This window comes from Crinia signifera, chromosome 2 (genome assembly GCF_055691185.1).
Source record: "Crinia signifera chromosome 2, ASM5569118v1, whole genome shotgun sequence".
Taxonomy (NCBI): Eukaryota; Metazoa; Chordata; class Amphibia; order Anura; family Myobatrachidae; genus Crinia; species Crinia signifera.
Genome location: NC_139218.1, coordinates 394,079,087 through 394,102,735, shown reverse-complemented (window position 1 = coordinate 394,102,735; position 23,649 = coordinate 394,079,087).

Sequence of the window (23,649 nt, the reverse complement as noted above, 5' to 3'; positions counted from 1 at the left end):
GTTCCGGAGCCTCGCCGGCTCCGGTATTCAACGAGTCAGGGGCTCGCTGCCCCTGACCGGCGAATATGAGCTCCTGCGGCGAACGCTGCAGAGAGCCTGAGGACGGTGGCAGGCAGGGAGATGGAAGTCTCTCTGCCTGCCCCAGAACGTTTGTGGGGGGGAGGTGGGCTAACCGGGTGCCAGGCAGCACAGGCTGCCCCCCGCTGGTGCCAGCAGGGGTCCGTATATTCACTACACCCGATCGTAACGATCGGGTGCAGTGAATATATGAATATCTAATGAGCGGCTCGGCTCCGGCGCCCCCTGCTGGCTGCTGTGTAAAAAAATATATATATATTTTTTTCTTACAGCACATGAATAAAAATAGCATGACCCTCCTCAGAATAAAATTCCTGATTTTTTGACACCAAATGTAAAAAACAAAACACTTTATCTTAAAAGTTCACATTCCGTCACTTCCGGTTCCTGCTTCCATGGGACCAGCAGCAGAGTGCTGAGCTCCCTGACCGCCCCGGCCAGCCAGCCACACTACGCCGCTAGGGTTACCACCTAGGACCTTTAATTCCGGACACATGTTAATTACACAGGTTCTGTGGCAGTTTAAAATCAGGTGAAGTGGAGTCTTGAAGTCAGCCAGCCACAGAACCTGTGTAATTAATATGTGTCCGGAATTAAAGGGACTAGGTGGTAACCCTATACGCCGCACAGGACCCCTCAAAACGCACCAGAAACCTGCAGGAAGCCCCTGCCGGCACCCCAACCCTGCCGATGCAGAAATTATTTGCCCAGGGGAGACTACAGCAGCACTGCCAGACTGCTGCTACGCTGGACGCCACATCCAAGATGGCCGCCGCCACACAACACTCGAGGCAGCAGCCACAAACAGCGCAGACTGAGAAGGGTGAGATGTCTGCCCAGCCCCTACAAGGTCCCACCAGCACCCCAAGCCTACCAATATCAAAATCCCTGCCCCAGGGGAAGCCACAGCAGCAGCGCCAGCCAGCTACAGCACAGGGCGCCACATCCAAGATGGCCGCCGACACACAGCTCACAAGGCAGCAGGCACAGAGAGCACGGGCTGAGGCAGAGGAAATGTTTGCCCAGCCCCAAGTAAGTGCTGGAGAGGCCCCCTTTATACCCTCCACCCAGATAGATATGTTTGCTCCCTCCCCAACCCCACCCCTGGGTTCAGCATTATCTTATGCAGATGTGGTCAGAGCCATACAGGACACTATAAACCCCATTCTGGATGCACACGCTGCTAAGCTGCAGCAATCTGTACAGGACATTAAGTCACAACTTAAGCAGGTCTCCAAAAGGGTTACTGCAAATGAGACTCACCTGGGAGAAGCTTTCCAGGACATCTCAGCTTTAAAAACCACCACGGAATATCTGCAGAAATCCTCCTATTCCATGCAGAATAAACTGGACGATCTGGAAAATCGTTCCAGAAGGAATAACCTCCGAATTATAGGACTCCCTGAAACCCTAAAGGGCCCTGACCTATATGCCTTTCTCTCATCCACCCTCCCTGATCTACTGAATGTTACAGAGGCCTGCACGGGCATAATCATTGAGAGGGCGCATAGGCTAGGCCCACCTCACGATGACCGCACCAACAGACCCCGCCCGGGGATCTTTAAATGCCTCAACTTCCAACACAAAGAAGCCCTATGGATGGCATTTAGGCAAAACCGATCCCTTCAGTGGAATGGGAATAAGCTTCTGATTTTCCAGGACTTCTCCGCAGAAGTCACGAGAGCGAGAAAGGAGTTCTCCCCGTTATGTACCAGACTGGTAAAAGACCGAGTGAAATTTGCGCTACTATATCCCGCTAAGCTGCGTCTGTTTTCAGGACATTCTTTTAAGGAGTTCAGTACAGTACAAGACGCAGAGGCCTACCTATTGGAGCAAGCCCAAGCCTCCTTTTCACCGGCGGGCCCTGACGACACCGAAACTGATTGTGGCCAGTGACTTCATCTGAAACCCACTACCTGACGTCCAATCTACAACTGCCTTATTGTCCACCCCCATCTCATTCATCAGGGGACACACATCTTAGTCACTCCCACGCTGGACGTGGGATCGTTACTTACTGGCCCTAACCTGGATTCGTCCCCCCCTCCCCGTGAGTCACTGGACTCTTTGGCTCTACGAGACTTATCCATGTGGACGGCAGCTTCCCCGATCACAGAACTTACTTAAGTTCTATTGCAAAAGTTCCAGGTTTTCTTTTTTGTGCGAATTTATTTTTGCATCTGATTTCCACCAGCTTTATACTGTTTGTCTTTCTTAACGTATATTGATAAGTATGTTATATTTAGCGGTTTTGTTTCGGCGCCAGTTGTGGGGCCTGGAGACCACGTTGGTCCCGACCTCAAGCTGGCCCTGAAAAATTATATATTTTATGGCCGGGGCGAGCCTTGTGGCTCATGTATCTGTTTCGCTTCCCCCCCAGGGGGCATGGTACCCAGTGGCCGTCTCTGCCGCTGGGACTCCAGAAGTCTCTTTGTATGTTTTGCATTGTTTGTTTTCCTTGAGGAGCTAGGGTGCAGAGGGGAACCCACCTTGCCCACGCAAGATCTACCCCTTCTTACTATGTTAAACTTGTGGGTTCCGCCTCCTACCCCCTGGTTGCTCCTATTCCCCCTCCTTTCCTCGTGTTCTTCCCTTCTGTCTTCTCCCCATGTCTTTTTGATAATATGTCTAGAGATGATCAGATTCATTTTAATACACAGTGTTGTGTGGCTCGGATATTGGGCGGTTGCACTGTATGGAAATTCGATCAGCTTTTCCCACTCATTAGATGATAATGGCTAATTTGAAGGTGGTAACATTGAATGTAGGTGGCTTCCACGTCCCTTCTAAGCGTAAGAAGACATTGCTTTACCTTCATAAGCTACAGGCGGATGTGGTGTTTCTCCAGGAGACGCACCTAACCCCCCAGGAAACTTTAAAATTGAACACAATGGGTTGGTCACTTTTGGCAGCATCCCCATACAACTCAAAATCTAGAGGGGTTGTCATTTTAACTAACAAGAGCACCCCAACTCAGGTGCACTGCACTGTTACTGACCCCGAAGGTAGATGGGTACTCGTGGACGCCACCGTACACTCAACTAGGATCACGATGTGTAATGTATATGCTCCTAATACCTTTTCCAAACTGTTTTTTAGGAACTTGGTTACCCTGTTAACACCATATATGGATACTACTATTGTATTGGCAGGTGATTTCAATGTTGTGGCCTCCAATGTGCTAGATAGGGACTCAGTAGCCAAAACCAGACGTCCTCCCCCCAGCCATGGGATCCAATATCTGATGTCTAGTCTTCACCTGACGGATGTCTGGAGGGCTTACAACCCAGTAGAACGCGAATTCACATGTCTGTCTGCAGCACACAGAACACTGTCTCGAATAGATTACATGTTATTATCCACACAGGCCTTTCCCCGGGTTCAAGATACTAAAATTGAAACGATCACCATATCGGATCACGCTGCATGCTGGCTCACCTTACACTCTTCCCAAGACAGGGGCACATACATAAACTGGAGATTCCCTAGCCACCTAGCTAACTCTACTAAATTTAAATCCCTACTTGAATCCACATGGATGGACTACAAACAAAATAATGAATCCACGTCCATTGCCTCCCCCCTCATGTACTGGCAGGCATCTAAACCTGTACTGCGGGGTGCAGTAATCTCCTACACCTCCCACTTGCGTAAAGAAAAAACTGCGCACTATTTAGAGGCGCAGGCATCTTTAACGGCAGCCTATCAGATTTTTAAAACGTTACCAACCAATGCAAACAAAATAGCGTTTACCCAGGCCAAAGCGATATTTGATGCCCTTCTGACTAAGCTCGAGACTAGGATCTCCTTCCAGACCCAAAGCAAATACCATAGATTTGGAGGTAAATCCAATCGGCTTATGACTAATCTACTACAGGGCCAACACCCCCCTACCACTATCACCGCCCTAAAGGATGATACGGGCACCCTTCATCATAAAGGAAGCGACATCTCAGCGGTCCTACATAAATTCTACTCGCAGCTATACACCGCCTCACCTGTAGACCAGGCTGGTAAAACGGCCTTTTGGGCCTCCACCTCAATCCCGACCCTAGGGACTGACCGTGCCACCAGTTTGTTGGCAGATATTTCGGAGGAAGAGATATCTAGGGCAATTGGTCTCCTTAAGCCAGGAAAGGCACCAGGCCCTGATGGCCTGACAAGTGAGTACTACAAATTATTAGCTCCCAAACTGGTTACCCCATTAACAACCCTCTTCAACTCTTTCCTCAAAGGCACTCCTCAACCCCCATACTTTAATTCGGCACTCCTCAAGCTTATTTTAAAACCAGGCCGAGACCCCACCCTCCCCTCATCCTACCGACCAATATCACTTCTAAACACTGATTACAAGATCTACACGAAAATTCTAGCTGATAGGCTAAAAATTCTACTCCCTGAGATCATTCACAAGGACCAAACGGGCTTCATATGGGGCAGACATTCGGTCTTAAACATTAGGAAGCTCCTCACAGTCATGCAATACCACCAGTCATTGAAATCTCCATCACCTCAGGCCATCCTCTCCCTAGACGCCGAAAAGGCCTTTGACATGGTCTCCTGGGACCATCTTATCACCACACTGCAAAACTTTCAGTTCCCAGAACCATTTATAACCGCAATTATGAATCTCTACTCCCAATCTACATCCCAGATTCTGACCAATAATTACTTGTCTCCCCCGTTTAACCTGAAGCGAGGCACTCGACAGGGCTGCCCTCTCTCCCCACTCCTTTTCGCTCTGGCCCTAGAGCCCCTGGCTATTAAACTAAGAGCCTCCTCCGCGGTAACAGGAATTAAGGTTGGAGCCAGAGAGGTGAAGCTAAGTCTGTTCGCAGACGACATGCTTCTTTTCCTATCGAACCCCCCCAAATCCATCCCGGAAGCCATGGCAATCATAGACCATTTTGGATCCTTCTCGGGACTCAAGGTTAACTATGAGAAATCCCGTATTCTACCCCTAGCCTGGCCCCCATCATACCCCGATTCCTTCCCAGCATTGAGTCAGTTTAGCATTTGCACGGCCCCTATGAAATATTTAGGCATTATGATACCATTGCACCTTAATGCACTATACACTTCCAATTTTAAACCTGTATTGCAGGCCATTGCAAAACTATTAGAAAGATGGCACACTCTCCCTTTATCCCTCTATGGCCGAATCACGGTGATCAAAAGTGTAATTTTCCCTAAATTGTCTTACCTGCTGCAAATGCTCCCCCTCGCCCTCACTAAAGCAGATCTTTCCCGTTATAATACTATGGCCAATAAATTTATTTGGATGGGGAAAAAACCAAGAATGCCCCTTACCAGGCTGTTCCTTCCTAAAGCTGAGGGGGGATTTGCCTTACCCCAAGCGCAAAACTTCTCCCAAGCCGCCCACTTCAGATACGCCACAGATTGGCTTCTGAACAAGTCGTCATACACCAATGAAAACCTGGAACGTGCCCTCTTCCACCCTTTTGCTCCAGCAGCCTTGCTCCATACCCCACTCACCAAGCTTCCAAGCGTTATAAAAGACAACCTCCTTTTCAAAGAAACATACACAATGTGGATCACCATCCATAAAAGATTTGCTAGGAACCCAACTAGTAGCCCCCACGCTACGTTCTGGGGCAACCCGTCCTTTGCCCCAGGTCTAAATAATCACTTATTTCTGGAGTGGCGTCAGAAGGGTATCGCAGCTATCTGCAACGTTTTTGACCCAGGTGGAAAGATTCTCTCTTTCACAGAACTGGCCGACAAATTCCATCTCCCGCGATCCCAATTCTTTATGTATCTGCAAGCCCGTCACTATGCCCAGTCTTTACCCCCACCTTTTACATCCCCAGTCACCACAGATCCTATCCTTAGTCTACTAGCCCCACACAACGTCCTGGGCTATAGAATAAGAAATCTATACCAGTCACTCATTATACTCCCAAGAGACAAGCTCCTCCAAATGTTGGAAATTAAGTGGAAAACTGATATCCCCTCACTCCCACTGACCCAATCATTACTAAAAAATCTCCCCACCACTCTCAAACACTTGCAGTCTGCTTCTCTTCAGGAAACCCACTTGAAATTCCTTAACAGGGCCTATGTATCACAGCGGCAAAGGAGTCACTTTGTTCCGGGAGATCTGGGTCTCTGTCCTAAATGCAAGATAGTAGGTGCCACCCTTTTCCATAATTTTTGGGAATGCGGCAAGATTAGAATTTTCTGGAGGAAAGTCCTGGGTTTCCTGAATACCTTATTTAACCTGCAACTCACATATGATCTCATCCCCATCCTTTTCCTTAACTTTAAAAATTGGACACTTGGACCGCATAAAAAAAGGATAATACCACTTCTTAGCTTGATACTGGCCCAGTCTAAAAAACTGATCCTGACCCACTGGATCCACAGGGTTACCCCGTCGCTTACGGAGTTTAAACACTCATTACTGAAAATCATGTATTATGAACGTCAGGCATCCCTACATGACATTGAGAAAGGTGTGATTCGTTTCTATGCTAAGTGGGACTTCTTTATTCAATCATTAGACCCAGAAATACAGTCTTCCATTCAGAAGATTTTCGAAAATACCACTTGGATCATGCTACGCCAGATTACATAGTATTGATCGTACTCTGAACCCCCCCCCCCCTTTTCTTTATCTCATAGTGAATGCTGTATTGTCTCATTTACTTGTCATCTTCCCTTCCTTGTCCTCCCACCCCCCTTTTTCCCCTTCCTCCCCTCTTTGTTCGTATGTGTTTAAATGTTCAGTTGGCGGTTTATGGCCAACGTTATGTTATGTTGGAGGAAAAGTCCAATTTGAAATAACGGCGGGAAATGAACCACCGTTACACGGTAAGGTGCCACATATGTGGTCACCCCTGAATTACTTCTCCATCTCTCCCTCCTAGCTGGACCTGTATTAGTCTCAAAACTTTGTACGGTGGCTTTGTCTACTACCGACAAGTTATGCTTTAGTAATTTATATTCATAGTTTGCGAGATAAGCAGACCGGAGACTGTGTACAATGCATGCCGGAGACCTCTTCTGATGTAACAGTTTACCTGTATTTGTATTTTATTATTATTTGTTTTCTCTATTTTCAAAAAAAAACTACAATAAAACGTTTATAAAAAAAAAAAAAGTTCACATTCCACTTCTCCATAAAAAGATAGCGATTGCTACTCGGTGAATCATGGCGAAAAAAACCTTCAAATGTATTCACCATGTGGTCATTGAATAGGGTGATTCACCGTTTTAGTCAAAAATTCGCCAAACAGCACAAATTCGCCATAAAAACCTGGCGAATCAGGCTCATTGAATACCGCCCTGTGTCTGCGCCCTGTCGTTCGGTGCTCAAAGCCATCTACTCTGTGTGTGCACATGGCCTGTGGCCGCAGGTGCACAGCCATAACCATATAGCACTTGCGCGGGTCGTCTGTTCCGTGCCTGCTTGTAGTGCTCTGCGTTCTTTTGTGAAGTGACAGGCCAGCAGAAGGCAGTAGCCAGGAGCCAGGCCAACAGGACTGAGAACGAGAGAAGTCCACACCTGAAAGCAGGATCTGGAGCAGCGAAAGGTTAAATGAGGCTTGTACAGAAGAGGGTTGTGTGGATTTCGGATTAGGTGGGGGCCCCAGAAATAAAATTGTACAGGGCCCCAAGATTTCTGTTGCCAGCCCTGGCAGTTTACAAGAAGGGAAAAGGGGAAATTGGGAGGTTGGAGTATAACCGCACTGGTGTGTATGTGGGATAGGTAATGGATAGAAACTGTAAGGACTGACTAGGACCTTGATTGACAAGGTATATAAGTCCTAGTGCACTGTTGGTACTCTGACCAATTAGTGCCTGATTATAGGACAGTCAGTGGTGCACCCCAGAGTTACCCCAGCCCTGGCAGTGCAGAGGGGTTTGTGTGTTGGGTTATATATATTAATATTATATATATATAATTAAATATACTTAATTTCATTGTAATTGTACTGGTCATGTGTTAGGCAGGCTGTCGGTCAGTGCAGCGGGGTACAGTAGTACACAGGCAGGCTGTCGGTCAGTGTAGTGGGGTACAGTAGTACACAGGCAGGCTGTCGGTCAGTGTAGTTGGGTACAGTAGTACACAGGCAGGCTGTCGGTCAGTGTAGTGGGGTACAGTAGTAAACAGGCAGGCTGTCAGTCAGTGTAGTGGGGTACAGTAGTACACAGGCAGGCTGTCAGTCAGTGTAGTGGGGTACAGTAGTAAACAGGCAGGCTGTCAGTCAGTGTAGCGGGGTACAGTAGTACACAGGCAGGCTGTCGGTCAGTGTAGCGGGGTACAGTAGTACACAGGCAGGCTGTCAGTCAGTGTAGTGGGGTACAGTAGTACACAGGCAGGCTGTCGGTCAGTGTAGCGGGGTACAGTAGTACACAGGCAGGCTGTCGGTCCGTGTAGTGGGGTACAGTAGAACACAGGCAGGCTGTCGGTCAGTGTAGTGGGGTACAGTAGTACACAGGCAGGCTGTCGGTCAGTGTAGCGGGGTACAGTAGTACACAGGCAGGCTGTCAGTCAGTGTAGTGGGGTACAGTAGTACACAGGCAGGCTGTCAGTCAGTGTAGTGGGGTACAGTAGTACACAGGCAGGCTGTCAGTCAGTGTAGTGGGGTACAGTAGTAAACAGGCAGGCTGTCAGTCAGTGTAGTGGGGTACAGTAGTACACAGGCAGGCTGTCAGTCAGTGTAGTGGGGTACAGTAGTACACAGGCAGGCTGTCAGTCAGTGTAGTGGGGTACAGTAGTAAACAGGCAGGCTGTCAGTCAGTGTAGTGGGTACAGTAGTACACAGGCAGGCTGTCAGTCAGTGTAGTGGGGTACAGTAGTACACAGGCAGGCTGACGGTCAGTGTAGTGGGGTACAGTAGTACACAGGCAGGCTGTCGGTCAGTGCAGCGGGGTACAGTAGTACACAGGCAGGCTGTCGGTCAGTGTAGTGGGGTACAGTAGTACACAGGCAGGCTGTCGGTCAGTGTAGTTGGGTACAGTAGTACACAGGCAGGCTGTCGGTCAGTGTAGTGGGGTACAGTAGTACACAGGCAGGCTGTCAGTCAGTGTAGTGGGGTACAGTAGTACACAGGCAGGCTGTCAGTCAGTGTAGTGGGGTACAGTAGTAAACAGGCAGGCTGTCAGTCAGTGTAGCGGGGTACAGTAGTACACAGGCAGGCTGTCAGTCAGTGTAGCGGGGTACAGTAGTACACAGGCAGGCTGTCAGTCAGTGTAGTGGGGTACAGTAGTACACAGGCAGGCTGACGGTCAGTGTAGTGGGGTACAGTAGTACACAGGCAGGCTGTCGGTCAGTGCAGCGGGGTACAGTAGTACACAGGCAGGCTGTCGGTCAGTGTAGTGGGGTACAGTAGTACACAGGCAGGCTGTCGGTCAGTGTAGTTGGGTACAGTAGTACACAGGCAGGCTGTCGGTCAGTGTAGTGGGGTACAGTAGTACACAGGCAGGCCGTCGGTCAGTGTAGTGGGGTACAGTAGTACACAGGCAGGCTGTCAGTCAGTGTAGCGGGGTACAGTAGTACACAGGCAGGCTCTCGGTCAGTGTAGCGGGGTACAGTAGTACACAGGCAGGCTGTCAGTCAGTGTAGCGGGGTACAGTAGTACACAGGCAGGCTGTCGGTCAGTGTAGTGTGGTACAGTAGTACACAGGCAGGCTGTCGGTCAGTGTAGCGGGGTACAGTAGTACACAGGCAGGCTGTCGGTCAGTGTAGCGGGGTACAGTAGTACACAGGCAGGCTGTCGGTCAGTGTAGCCAGGGCCGTCTTTTCGTATGGGCTTAATGGGCACTTGCCCAGGGGCCCCAGGTGTATAAGGGCCCTATTCTGATAGCTGAGGATCCCCTTTTTCCAGGGATACCAGAATTTTGAAAATCGGCCCTGGAGAACTGGAGATATCCAACTTCAAAGCAGCAGTCCACATCCGACCTGTTAATTGCACTTCCCAGTCATATTTCTCATGTTCTCTCTGACAGAGTTTTTCTCAGAGTATGTTCCAAAAGCTGGGACTCTCCCCTGTCGACACTAGAGGTTTGTCTCTATCATGTAGGTCAAGGGGCAAGGGGAGAGGGGAAATTCGGGTCCGCACACACTAAGATAGTAGTTAAATAGATATTCCTATTGTAGGGTTTAAAAAATCATCACAGGCTGTGAGTCTCTCTTCGTCTTAAATAATAACATTAATAAAAGTTATATTTTAATAATATACCTCTCTTCTGTATTTGGGGCCATTGCCTGTCTCCAGACACAGACTATTTTTTTGGTGTGCATCCACAGCGCAATTCTTTCTCTTTCTCTTTTTTCATGAACATTATATTGCCTGGATAGCACCCATCGCCTGAACACAAAACCAAGGCGACGAACCCTACAAAAAAAATCATCACAGGCTGTGAGTCTCTCTTCGTCTTAAATAATAACATTAATAAAAGTTATATTTTAATAATATACCTCTCTTCTGTATTTGGGGCCATTGCCTGTCTCCAGACACAGACTATTCTTTTGGTGTGCATCCACAGCGCAATTCTTTCTCTTTCTCTTTTTTCATGAACATTTTATTGCCTGGATAGCACCCATCGCCTGAACACAAAACCAAGGCGACGAACCCTACACAATAAGTAAGAACGATTGAACTATTATCTTATATATTTACTCATCAAACCGACGTCTCCTGCGAATATGTCAAACTTTAGCTTAGCTAAAGACCTGGAAAATAGGCGAGATAAGCTCAGAAATGATATAAACTCAGTCTTTACAGATAACCCGGACAGAATGGACTACACTACAACTAATTGGTCTGACGACCTATTCTTATTAAAGTCTGCTCTAATGAAACAGAGCAAAACTTTATGGAACAGAACAACATTTGACAACTACCTCAAACATAACCTGATTCCAAGAGGCCTGAGGCCCAGATTATTTCCGGCATACGATCTGGCAAATGAGGAATTGAAGAAAAAGTGGGAGTCTACATTATTACAGTGTTCTAAAGAACTCATTAAAATACTAATGAAACATGATGAGATTATTTTATCTGAATTAACTCAAGAAATCTCAAGACTGGGAGAAAAACTGAAGAGTTTTGAAGAATTAGAACAATTCCAACAAAGATATGAGAAATATCAAAAAGAAATCGAGGAGTATGAGAAAGAGATAATAGAACGAAAGAGACGCAAATTCCAACGCGATAAAACTGACTTCTCAACGAACAAAATCTTCAAATGGAATACACGACCCCAGAGACAAACCAACACAAATAGCAACATGTCAAACTACTCTACATCAGAAGCAGATTCATCCGAAGGAGAAAGAAGAAGTAATCAATACCAAAATCCAAGAAGACATTTTTTAGGGCAAGGCCGCAAGGAGAACAAGGAGTATGGAGAAAGATCAGGAGGGGCAAGAGGAGGCAGGAGAAAGAGAGAGTCGCTCGACTGGAAAGACGAGCCCAGAGAGAGAAGACGGTTCAAAGAGTAACATCACCGAATACATTATCAGACTCTCTCAAAATAGTAAATCTAACCAACAGGACTCTCACTAATGACCAACAAGCAATCCTCAAAAAGGGTCTATCCTTCTCACCTACACAAAATATGCAAAGATTTGAAACAGAAAAAGATCTTAATCTTTTCACAAGAAAAATTTTGTTAAAGAAATTCTTTGCAAACCAATCAAGATTGAGAAAGGAAGAGAGAGATCTCAGGGCAGCAGTAGGCATAACATCAGAGGCCAGTAACACCCTCATACCCACGCCCCATACTCCCCAGATATCCATCAATACAGAAGAAACAGAACTTGAGGAAATGCTTGCCCTCCAAATACTGGAGGAACTTGCCATGGAGACAGAAGAGGAGAGAGGTCCCCCATTGGAACCACATGACAAAAATAAAATTAAGAAAAAATCCAGCTTCTTGCCAGACCCCGGTATCTGTCCGCAGGTACAAATATTTCAGAATCTGGTATCTAAAGACCTTGACGACTTATCCAGGACTAACAATAACAAAAAAAGAGGGAACATAACCAAAGAAGAAAGAGAAGCACTAAAAGAGATGGAAAAATGGGAAGACACGGTTATTAAACCGTCTGATAAAGGCGGAAACGTGGTACTGTGGCCTAGAGATAAATACCTTTTAGAACTGAAACGACAACTTACTGACACCGAATGTTACAAAAGGTTAACATTCAATCCTAGCAGCAAATTTACCACGGAGTACACCAATCTGATAGATCAAGCATTTACCAACCAAATCATCAGCAAAAACGATCATTCATTCCTAAAGATGGATAAGCCTAAGACCCCGACGCTATACTTACTACCTAAAATTCATAAAAACGAAAACAACCCCCCAGGTAGACCAATCCTGTCAGGCATGGGAAGCCTGACAGAGAAACTTAGTATATATGTGGACCAACACCTACGTCAACATGTGACAGCACTGCCCTCACACCTAAGAGACACTATGGATGTCTTGAAAAAACTAGAGAATCTGACGGTCCCTGAGGGCACGTGGCTAGTCACATGTGACGTAGAAAGTCTCTATACGAGCATAGGTCACGACAACGGCATAGCAGCCACTAAGTACTTCCTACAAATGAACCAAAATCAGGAATTCAACAACTTCCTAATTGAGTCACTCAAGTTTATCCTGACTAAAAACTACTTCACTTGTGATGGCGCCCACTACCTCCAGGTGAGAGGGACGGCAATGGGGACGGCATGTGCCCCCACATATGCCAACCTCTACCTGGGGTGGTGGGAGAGAGAAGTAGTTTTCCATGAACAATATGAACATTATACAGCAAACATCTTAATCTTTTTAAGATATATAGATGATATTCTGATACTGTGGGAAGGAGGGAAACAAGACCTAAATGAATTCATCTCGAAATTAAATCAAAACAACTTGAACCTCAAACTTACCCTAGAAGCGAGTCAGAGAACTATTAACTTCCTAGACCTAACCATCTCGATTGATGAGGAAGGAAGGATTCAAACAGACGTGTATAGAAAAGAAACTTCTACCAATAGCATTCTACACGCCACCAGTTCTCATTTGCCGAGTACCATCAGGGCCATACCCAAGGGCGAATTAATTCGTATTAAACGAAATTGTTCGAACCCAGAAACCTTCGATATGAGACAGAATGAATTAAGAAACCGCTTCGTAGAAAGAGGGTATAGTAAAAGATTGATTAAAAAATCCATGAAATCAATTGAGGAAACCCCACGAGAAACCCTCCTAGTTCCCAAAAAACGGGAAACAAAAGAGGAGCCAGTAAGGTTCATTGGAACCTTTAACGAAGATTGGAGACAAATTAGAACGATCCTCCAGAAACACTGGCCAATCCTCGAAACGGATAAAGAACTCAAAGAGATTTTACCTGCTAAAGTACAGATGAGCTGGCGGAAGTCAAGAACCATAAAGGATACATTGGTACATAGCCATCTACCAGAACCAAGAGTAGAAACAACAAGAAAAGGCTCAAAATGCTGTGGCAAATGTAAAGCTTGCCAGTATATGGAGACAACCCAATACTACATCGATAAATTTGGGAAAAAGTGGAATATAACTGACCATATAACATGTACCAGCATAGGGGTGATATATCACCTTCGATGCCCATGTGGAAAATCTTACATCGGAAAAACCAGCAGAGCCCTGAAAGTAAGAACACTGGAACATGTAAGCACTATTCGAAATGCCATTAGTGATCAGAGAAAATTCAAAACACTTACCCCTGTAGCGAAGCATTTTCTTAAGTTTCACAACAGTGACCCAAAAAATCTTAAAGTATTTGGAATGGTCCACATAAAGCTCGGAATAAGAGGAGGCGATCTAGATAAAGAACTGCTCAAAACAGAAACAAAAATGATCTATTTAATGGATTGCCTGACCCCGAAAGGCCTAAATGAAAGCAACAGCTATCTACCATATCTTTGATAACCCTCTTGAATTCCTCTCCTTCTCTCCACTGTAAAATGGGAAGAATCCTCAACTCAAAAGTCTCCCAGCGATTAAACCCACCAATCACTTTATGAATTTATCTATAATATCCTAGACTTACCTTCAAAAATAATCCAAAAATATAAGGAAAAACTATTTAAGAGACCCACAAAAAAGAGAAAAAAGAAGGAAAAAAGTAGTACTTGAAAAAAGAGAGAAAAACATGGGAAGAGATTAAGAAAATATTTACCAAACGTAGCAGATTCCTAAGCACGAGCACATGACAGCACTGGATCCACAACCTAAAATAAATAACTCTAGATTAAAACAACACAATAGCATATATTGTTGTTATTATTAATTAGTGATGATCACTATACTCCCAGATATCCGGATATGCTACTTAGTAGGAATTACTATATAATTAATAAATAAGTCTTCCACACAGATATTAAATATTGGAGACATAATCTCCATCTTCCGTCACTTTCACGTTAACACTTCCCTCATGCCCTTCCAATCCTTTTCCCCCATCACTATTCCCCCCCATCCCCCCATACCCACTCGAATTATGTGCACTATTTATTTTCTAGTTCGTTTATTACACTTCACCAATCTTATTTGATTAATATAATATAAATCTTAAAACACTACTCAAACGGAATCTAACCCATTAGCGACACTCATGAACGTTTGGATTCACATGAGAACAGAAATCCTAATAACCCTTACCCCATAGAAGATCTCTCCAACCATTGCTTCATCTAAACACCTATATTCATGTCTCTTGAAATCTACTAAATCAGTCCCAAATTCCTTTTAATAAAATTACCTTTATTATATGTCTCCTGAAATCTTTTGAGAATCTGGATTAACTCAGTCTAAAATCCCCAATAACTAATAATAATGCCCACTATTGGCATATACACTAGAAACACACTAAAGTACCAACACTTATGCTTCTTGAAACCCAATCTGAACAGAACTAAATCAATCCAAAATTCCCTTTAAAATTATCTTTATTATATGTCTCCCGAAATCTGCTGAGAGTTGGGAATAACTCAGTCAAAAATCCCCAATAACTAATAAGAATGCCTACTATTGACATTTTTAAGGTTAAAGCACATTTCACTGTAAAATAATCTTGGGATCCCAGGTAGAACCCAAAAACATCTCACATTACGAGTATGTTGATATATGTTCTGAAATATATTCTATTAAAAACGCAATGCCTCTCATTCAAACTTATTTTCAAGAATCATCATCAAAAAATGAGAACTAAATAAATGCATAATAATAACATGCACAATATGGAAATCACATAAAAAACGATACTCAGGGATCCATAATTAATATTATACCTTATGAAATATCCCAAGTGCAGGGCGCAACAGTACAGAATACCCTGTTAACCATTGAGGACAATAATCATCTTGGAAGATTATTCAGGTTCCAGGGCTCGTCTTACCCGAAGGAGCATAATGAGAATACATAGCAAAGATATCTATAAATTTCCACTCAAGGACGAAGCTAAAAAGAGTATTCAGGAATAGAATACCAGACGTCCCCTAAGCCACATAAAGGAATCCAGTGAAATCAAAAGGTTAAGCATGAAAAAACGATAAATAAGACGGAATGTTATGAAACACGCAGAGTCCGGGGCTGACCATACAACCCGAACTTCCGGGTTGCGGCTGAAACAAAGCCGCGATAGGCGCAGAAACACCACGTGATCAGAGAATGACATCACACGCTGATCACGTGGTGAGCGCGCCGCAAAGACAGGGCGGAAATCGCATCCCCAGTGAGGGCAGACAAAACGAAGCCCATTGGGCTAAGATATCACATGACCAAAGGAAAGCCAAATGATTGGCTAACAACAATTAATAAATATGACACGCAGGAGGCACTCGGCTTGTGGCTCTGAGGAAGCAAAGCTTGTGAAACGCGTGTTAGCCTTGGCTGGCTACAAATGTTTCCAAGCATATTTGAATGTTGATTTAATGAAACAATGTTGCTGTAAAAATGTACTTGTAGGGAACTAAGTCATTGAATGTGCTCTATGGGTTTAAAGCCCTATGCAGGAAAAACAGTTATAATATCACTTGCAATTTATCAGCACCCTATCTCATTAATTTTGTGACAGTGTGATACTATTTGTTAACCCTATCTCAGCTGGCAATGATCCAGTAAATGCTTACAGGGAAACCAGTACACTAATTTATTGAGTTTAATTTTGATGTAAACTCTAACCATCTGCTACCCATAATAAATTAACCCTATCCTAACGGATCTTACCTAGGCAATACGCCAACATATACAGTATTTAAAGGAGATTATATGGGTTATGGGATGATAGAGTGATTTTGAATCCTTAATAATCACCTGCCAGACTGTATTGATATTTAATAGGTGATATCTGTACAGAATACCCTGCCAGGAGTATATGATAGCTCTGTGTGAGAGAGCTCAAACACTCAGACAGCTTATGTATTGAAGATATAAAAAACTGGAAAAATACCCCACTAATTATGCTTTGTAGCTCTGTGAGAGAAAACAAAAGCTAATCTATCTTGAATGATAAAATACCAACCTATGCCTAATACCACACAGGCAAACCAGTACCCAATTTTACCGAGTTCAGGTTTGAAATATATCTGAACCATCTACTATCTATAAGGATTAACCCCGTCTCAACGGATCATATCCAGATAAATACACCACCGTCCATTTAAAAGTGACTGTATGGGTTACTGGGTGACAAAGTCATCCTAATTAAAACTATACCCTAAATAAATCTTTCGCCAGACGGCACGGATATATAAGGTGGCTCAAGTATTTATCTAAAACTGGTAAAATACCTTGCCAGTAATATTTTACAGTTCTGTGAGAGAGAACCGAAACAGCTAAAACGTACAGGGTGGCCTGTGTACCCAATATAAATAAAGACTAAAGCATTTTTACCATTATCGGAAGCTATACCTTTAGCTCTGTGAGAGAGAGCTAAAACACTCACACAGTAGACTCCGCTTAAGCAAACAAAAAGTGCCGACATCTACATAGATCAATATCCAATTAGACTGGGAATTAAAACCCTAAGAAGGATACGAGGTACTTACATTCCGTCACACTGTCCCTATGGAATGAGATCTAAAAACCATAAATACTGAGATATATCTACCATCATTGTATGGAAAGTGGGAATTAAAACCCACAACTTGATAACAAGTGCTGAACATTTTGAGATATGAAATCCTGTTAAAACATACTTGAAATCCCTCTAGAGTGGGAATTAAATACCACAGAGGTGGAAAAGATAGAGCACCTCCCAGACGGAGAATTGAATCCGAAATAAAGATCCACTACAGTACCCAATTACAGCATAATTTGTAGCCAGCCCAAGGGAAACTTTTTATCCCTATCTTAATCACCATTTTCTATCTTTTGTGCAACAAGCACATCACATGTATGTTATATGTATGTACGTTATAAGTCTATTTTAACCCTTTAAGAAATTTTCACAAGTCTCAGAAGGAGACCACCCTGTGAGGTTCTATATATTAAAAAATCATCACAGGCTGTGAGTCTCTCTTCGTCTTAAATAATAACATTAATAAAAGTTATATTTTAATAATATACCTCTCTTCTGTATTTGGGGCCATTGCCTGTCTCCAGACACAGACTATTCTTTTGGTGTGCATCCACAGCGCAATTCTTTCTCTTTCTCTTTTTTCATTGTCTCTATCATGCCCAGAACCAGAGATATCAGCCTTCCAGCAGCCGGTCCCTGCTCCAGCTCCAAACGTCTGGTGTACAGTTTTATATTTTTGTCAATGGATTACTCTGGCTCCTGATCTCTGATCCCCAAGTTCCCAGCACTTCCTGAAAGTTGGGACTCTAGGTTTTTATACTATTGAAGGCTAAGAAATCTATTTCCAGATAATGGCGATATCTGCAGTCAAACAAGCTGCCCTTCCACCAGAAAATGACGAATATTAAGCCCACTCCATTATCCAACCGTCCCCTGTGTATAAAACACCCCCTACCTCCCTGGAAGTCCTTTACATGGGACCCTAAATTCAGCTCAGTGCCCCCTTCCACACATTAGTGTTCTCCCTCCCACCACCTGTGCAGTAAAGGAAAAATTACCAGAAGTTACTGCACCAGGTCCTACATGTTGAGTGGAAGATAGAGCACCCCCTGCCACCCGTGGGACATCAAAGCTGCTGCTGATACCACCCCCCACCCCTAGGAGGGGAGAATGGGTAAGGGCCCCAGTGCATTGCTTTGCCCAGGGGCCCACACTGCTGTTAAGATGGCCCTGAGTGTAGCGGGGTACAGTAGTACACAGGCAGGCTGTCGGTCAGTGTAGTGGGGTACAGTAGTACACAGGCAGGCTGTCGGTCAGTGTAGTGGGGTACAGTAGTACACAGGCAGGCTGACGGTCAGTGTATTGGGGTACAGTAGTACACAGGCAGGCTGTCAGTCAGTGTAGTGGGGTACAGTAGTACACAGGCAGGCTGTCAGTCAGTGTAGTGGGGTACAGTAGTACACAGGCAGGCTGTCGGTCAGTGTAGTGGGTACAGTAGTACACAGGCAGGCTGTCGGTCAGTGTAGTGGGGTACAGTAGTACACAGGCAGGCTGTCAGTCAGTGTAGTGTGGTACAGTAGTACACAGGCAGGCTGTCAGTCAGTGTAGTGGGTACAGTAGTACACAGGCAGGCTGTCGGTCAGTGTAGTGTGGTACAGTAGTACACAGGCAGGCTGTCAGTCAGTGTAGTGGGTACAGTAGTACACAGGCAGGCTGTCGGTCAGTGTAGCGGGGTACAGTAGTACACAGGCAGGCTGTCGGTCAGTGTAGTGGGGTACAGTAGTACACAGGTAGGCTGTCGGTCAGTGTAGCGGGGTACAGTAGAACACAGGCAGGCTGTCGGTCAGTGTAGTAGGGTACAGTAGTACACAGGCAGGCTGTCGGTCAGTGTAGTGGGGTACAGTAGTACACAGGCAGGCTGTCGGTCAGTGTAGGGGGGTACATTAGTACACAGGCAGGCTGTCAGTCAGTGTAGCGGGGTACAGTAGTACACAGGCAGGCTGTCAGTCAGTGTAGTGGGTACAGTAGTACACAGGAAGGCTGTCAGTCAGTGTAGTGGGGTACAGCAGTACACAGCCAGGTTGTCGGTCAGTGTAGTGGGGTACAGTAGTACACAGGCAGGCTGTCAGTCAGTGTAGTGGGGTACAGTAGTACACAGGCAGGCTGTCGGTCAGTGTAGTGGGGTACAGTAGTACACAGGCAGGCTGTCGGTCAGTGTAGTGGGGTACAGTAGTACACAGGCAGGCTGACGGTCAGTGTATTGGGGTACAGTAGTACACAGGCAGGCTGTCGGTCAGTGTAGTGGGGTACAGTAGTACACAGGCAGGCTGTCAGTCAGTGTAGTGGGGTACAGTAGTACACAGGCAGGCTGTCGGTCAGTGTAGTGGGGTACAGTAGTACACAGGCAGGCTGTCGGTCAGTGTAGTGGGGTACATTAGTACACAGGCAGGCTGTCAGTCAGTGTAGCGGGGTACAGTAGTACACAGGCAGGCTGTCGGTCAGTGTAGTGGGGTACAGTAGTACACAGGTAGGCTGTCGGTCAGTGTAGCGGGGTACAGTAGAACACAGGCAGGCTGTCGGTCAGTGTAGTAGGGTACAGTAGTACACAGGCAGGCTGTCGGTCAGTGTAGTGGGGTACAGTAGTACACAGGCAGGCTGTCGGTCAGTGTAGGGGGGTACATTAGTACACAGGCAGGCTGTCAGTCAGTGTAGCGGGGTACAGTAGTACACAGGCAGGCTGTCAGTCAGTGTAGTGGGTACAGTAGTACACAGGAAGGCTGTCAGTCAGTGTAGTGGGGTACAGCAGTACACAGCCAGGTTGTCGGTCAGTGTAGTGGGGTACAGTAGTACACAGGCAGGCTGTCAGTCAGTGTAGTGGGGTACAGTAGTACACAGGCAGGCTGTCGGTCAGTGTAGTGGGGTACAGTAGTACACAGGCAGGCTGTCGGTCAGTGTAGTGGGGTACAGTAGTACACAGGCAGGCTGACGGTCAGTGTATTGGGGTACAGTAGTACACAGGCAGGCTGTCAGTCAGTGTAGTGGGGTACAGTAGTACACAGGCAGGCTGTCAGTCAGTGTAGTGGGGTACAGTAGTACACAGGCAGGCTGTCGGTCAGTGTAGTGGGGTACAGTAGTACACAGGCAGGCTGTCGGTCAGTGTAGTGGGGTACATTAGTACACAGGCAGGCTGTCAGTCAGTGTAGCGGGGTACAGTAGTACACAGGCAGGCTGTCAGTCAGTGTAGTGGGTACAGTAGTACACAGGCAGGCTGTCGGTCAGTGTAGTTGGGTACAGTAGTACACAGGCAGGCTGTCGGTCAGTGTAGTGGGGTACAGTAGTACACAGGCAGGCTATCGGTCAGTGTAGTGGGGTACAGTAGTACACAGTCAGGCTGTCAGTCAGTGTAGTGGGGTACAGTAGTACACAGGCAGGCTGTCAGTCAGTGTAGTGGGGTACAGTAGTACACAGGCAGGCTTACAGTCAGTGTAGTGGGGTACAGTAGTACACAGGCAGGCTGTCGGTCAGTGTAGTGGGGTACAGTAGTACACAGGCAGGCTGTCGGTCAGTGTAGTGGGGTACAGTAGTACACAGGCAGGCTGTCGGTCAGTGTAGTGGGGTACAGTAGTACACAGGCAGGCTGTCAGTCAGTGTAGTGGGGTACAGTAGTACACAGTCAGGTTGTCGGTCAGTGTAGTGGGGTACAGTAGTACACAGTCAGGCTGTCGGTCAGTGTAGTGGGGTACAGTAGTACACAGGCGGGCTGTCGGTCAGTGTAGCGGGGTACAGTAGTACACAGGCAGGCTGTCGGTCAGTGTAGTGGGTACAGTAGTACACAGGAAGGCTGTCAGTCAGTGTAGTGGGGTACAGCAGTACACAGCCAGGCTGTCAGTCAGTGTAGTGGGGTACAGTAGTACACAGGCAGGCTGTCAGTCAGTGTAGTGGGGTACAGTAGTACACAGGCAGGCTGTCGGTCAGTGTAGCGGGGTACAGTAGTACACAGGCAGGCTGTCAGTCAGTGTAGTGGGGTACAGTAGTACACAGGCAGGCTGACGGTCAGTGTAGTGGGGTACAGTAGTACACAGGCAGGCTGTCGGTCAGTGCAGCGGGGTACAGTAGTACACAGGCAGGCTGTCGGTCAGTGTAGTGGGGTACAGTAGTACACAGGCAGGCTGTCGGTCAGTGTAGCTGGGTACAGTAGTACACAGGCAGGCTGTCGGTCAGTGTAGTGGGGTACAGTAGTACACAGGCAGGCCGTCGGTCAGTGTAGTGGGGTACAGCAGTACACAGCCAGGCTGTCGGTCAGTGTAGCGGGGTACAGTAGTACACAGGCAGGCTGTCAGTCAGTGTAGCGGGGTACAGTAGTACACAGGCAGGCTCTCGGTCAGTGTAGCGGGGTACAGTAGTACACAGGCAGGCTGTCAGTCAGTGTAGCGGGGTACAGTAGTACACAGGCAGGCTGTCGGTCAGTGTAGTGTGGTACAGTAGTACACAGGCAGGCTGTCGGTCAGTGTAGCGGGGTACAGTAGTACACAGGCAGGCTGTCGGTCAGTGTAGTGGGGTACAGTAGTACACAGGCAGGCTGTCGGTCAGTGTAGCGGGGTACAGTAGTACACAGGCAGGCTGTCGGTCAGTGTAGTGGGGTACAGTAGTACACAGGCAGGCTGACGGTCAGTGTATTGGGGTACAGTAGTACACAGGCAGGCTGTCGGTCAGTGTAGTGGGGTACAGTAGTACACAGGCAGGCTGTCAGTCAGTGTAGTGGGGTACAGTAGTACACAGGCAGGCTGTCGGTCAGTGTAGTGGGTACAGTAGTACACAGGCAGGCTGTCGGTCAGTGTAGTGGGGTACAGTAGTACACAGGCAGGCTGTCAGTCAGTGTAGTGTGGTACAGTAGTACACAGGCAGGCTGTCAGTCAGTGTAGTGGGTACAGTAGTACACAGGCAGGCTGTCGGTCAGTGTAGTGTGGTACAGTAGTACACAGGCAGGCTGTCAGTCAGTGTAGTGGGTACAGTAGTACACAGGCAGGCTGTCGGTCAGTGTAGCGGGGTACAGTAGTACACAGGCAGGCTGTCGGTCAGTGTAGCGGGGTACAGTAGTACACAGGTAGGCTGTCGGTCAGTGTAGCGGGGTACAGTAGAACACAGGCAGGCTGTCGGTCAGTGTAGTGGGGTACAGTAGTACACAGGCAGGCTGTCGGTCAGTGTAGTGGGGTACAGTAGTACACAGGCAGGCTGTCGGTCAGTGTAGGGGGGTACATTAGTACACAGGCAGGCTGTCGGTCAGTGTAGCGGGGTACAGCAGTACACAGCCAGGCTGTCAGTCAGTGTAGCGGGGTACAGCAGTACACAGCCAGGCTGTCGGTCAGTGTAGTGGGGTACAGTAGTACACAGGCAGGCTGTCAGTCAGTGTAGTGGGGTACAGTAGTACACAGGCAGGCTGTCGGTCAGTGTAGTGGGGTACAGTAGTACACAGGCAGGCTGTCGGTCAGTGTAGTGGGGTACAGTAGTACACAGGCAGGCTGACGGTCAGTGTATTGGGGTACAGTAGTACACAGGCAGGCTGTCGGTCAGTGTAGTGGGGTACAGTAGTACACAGGCAGGCTGTCGGTCAGTGTAGTGGGGTACAGTAGTACACAGGCAGGCTGTCGGTCAGTGTAGTGGGGTACAGTAGTACACAGGCAGGCTGTCGGTCAGTGTAGTGGGGTACATTAGTACACAGGCAGGCTGTCGGTCAGTGTAGCGGGGTACAGTAGTACACAGGCAGGCTGTCAGTCAGTGTAGTGGGTACAGTAGTACACAGGCAGGCTGTCGGTCAGTGTAGTGGGGTACAGTAGTACACAGGCAGGCTATCGGTCAGTGTAGTGGGGTACAGTAGTACACAGTCAGGCTGTCGGTCAGTGTAGCGGGGTACAGTAGTACACAGGCGGGCTGTCGGTCAGTGTAGCGGGGTACAGTAGTACACAGGCGGGCTGTCGGTCAGTGTAGCGGGGTACAGTAGTACACAGGCAGGCTGTCGGTCAGTGTAGCGGGGTACAGTAGTACACAGGCAGGCTGTCGGTCAGTGTAGCGGGGTACAGTAGTACACAGGCAGGCTGTCGGTCAGTGTAGCGGGGTACAGTAGTACACAGGCAGGCTGTCGGTCAGTGTAGCGGGGTACAGTAGTACACAGGCAGGCTGTCAGTCAGTGTAGTGGGGTACAGTAGTACACAGGCAGGCTGTCGGTCAGTGTAGTGGGGTACAGTAGTACACAGGCAGGCTGTCAGTCAGTGTAGTGGGTACAGTAGTACACAGGCAGGCTTACAGTCAGTGTAGTGGGTACAGTAGTACACAGCCAGGCTGTCGGTCAGTGTAGTGGGGTACAGTAGTACACAGGCAGGCTGTCGGTCAGTGTAGTGGGGTACAGTAGTACACAGGCAGGCTGTCGGTCAGTGTAGTGGGGTACAGTAGTACATAGGCAGGCTGTCGGTCAGTGTAGTGGGGTACAGTAGTACACAGGCAGGCTGTCGGTCAGTGTAGTGGGGTACAGTAGTACACAGGCA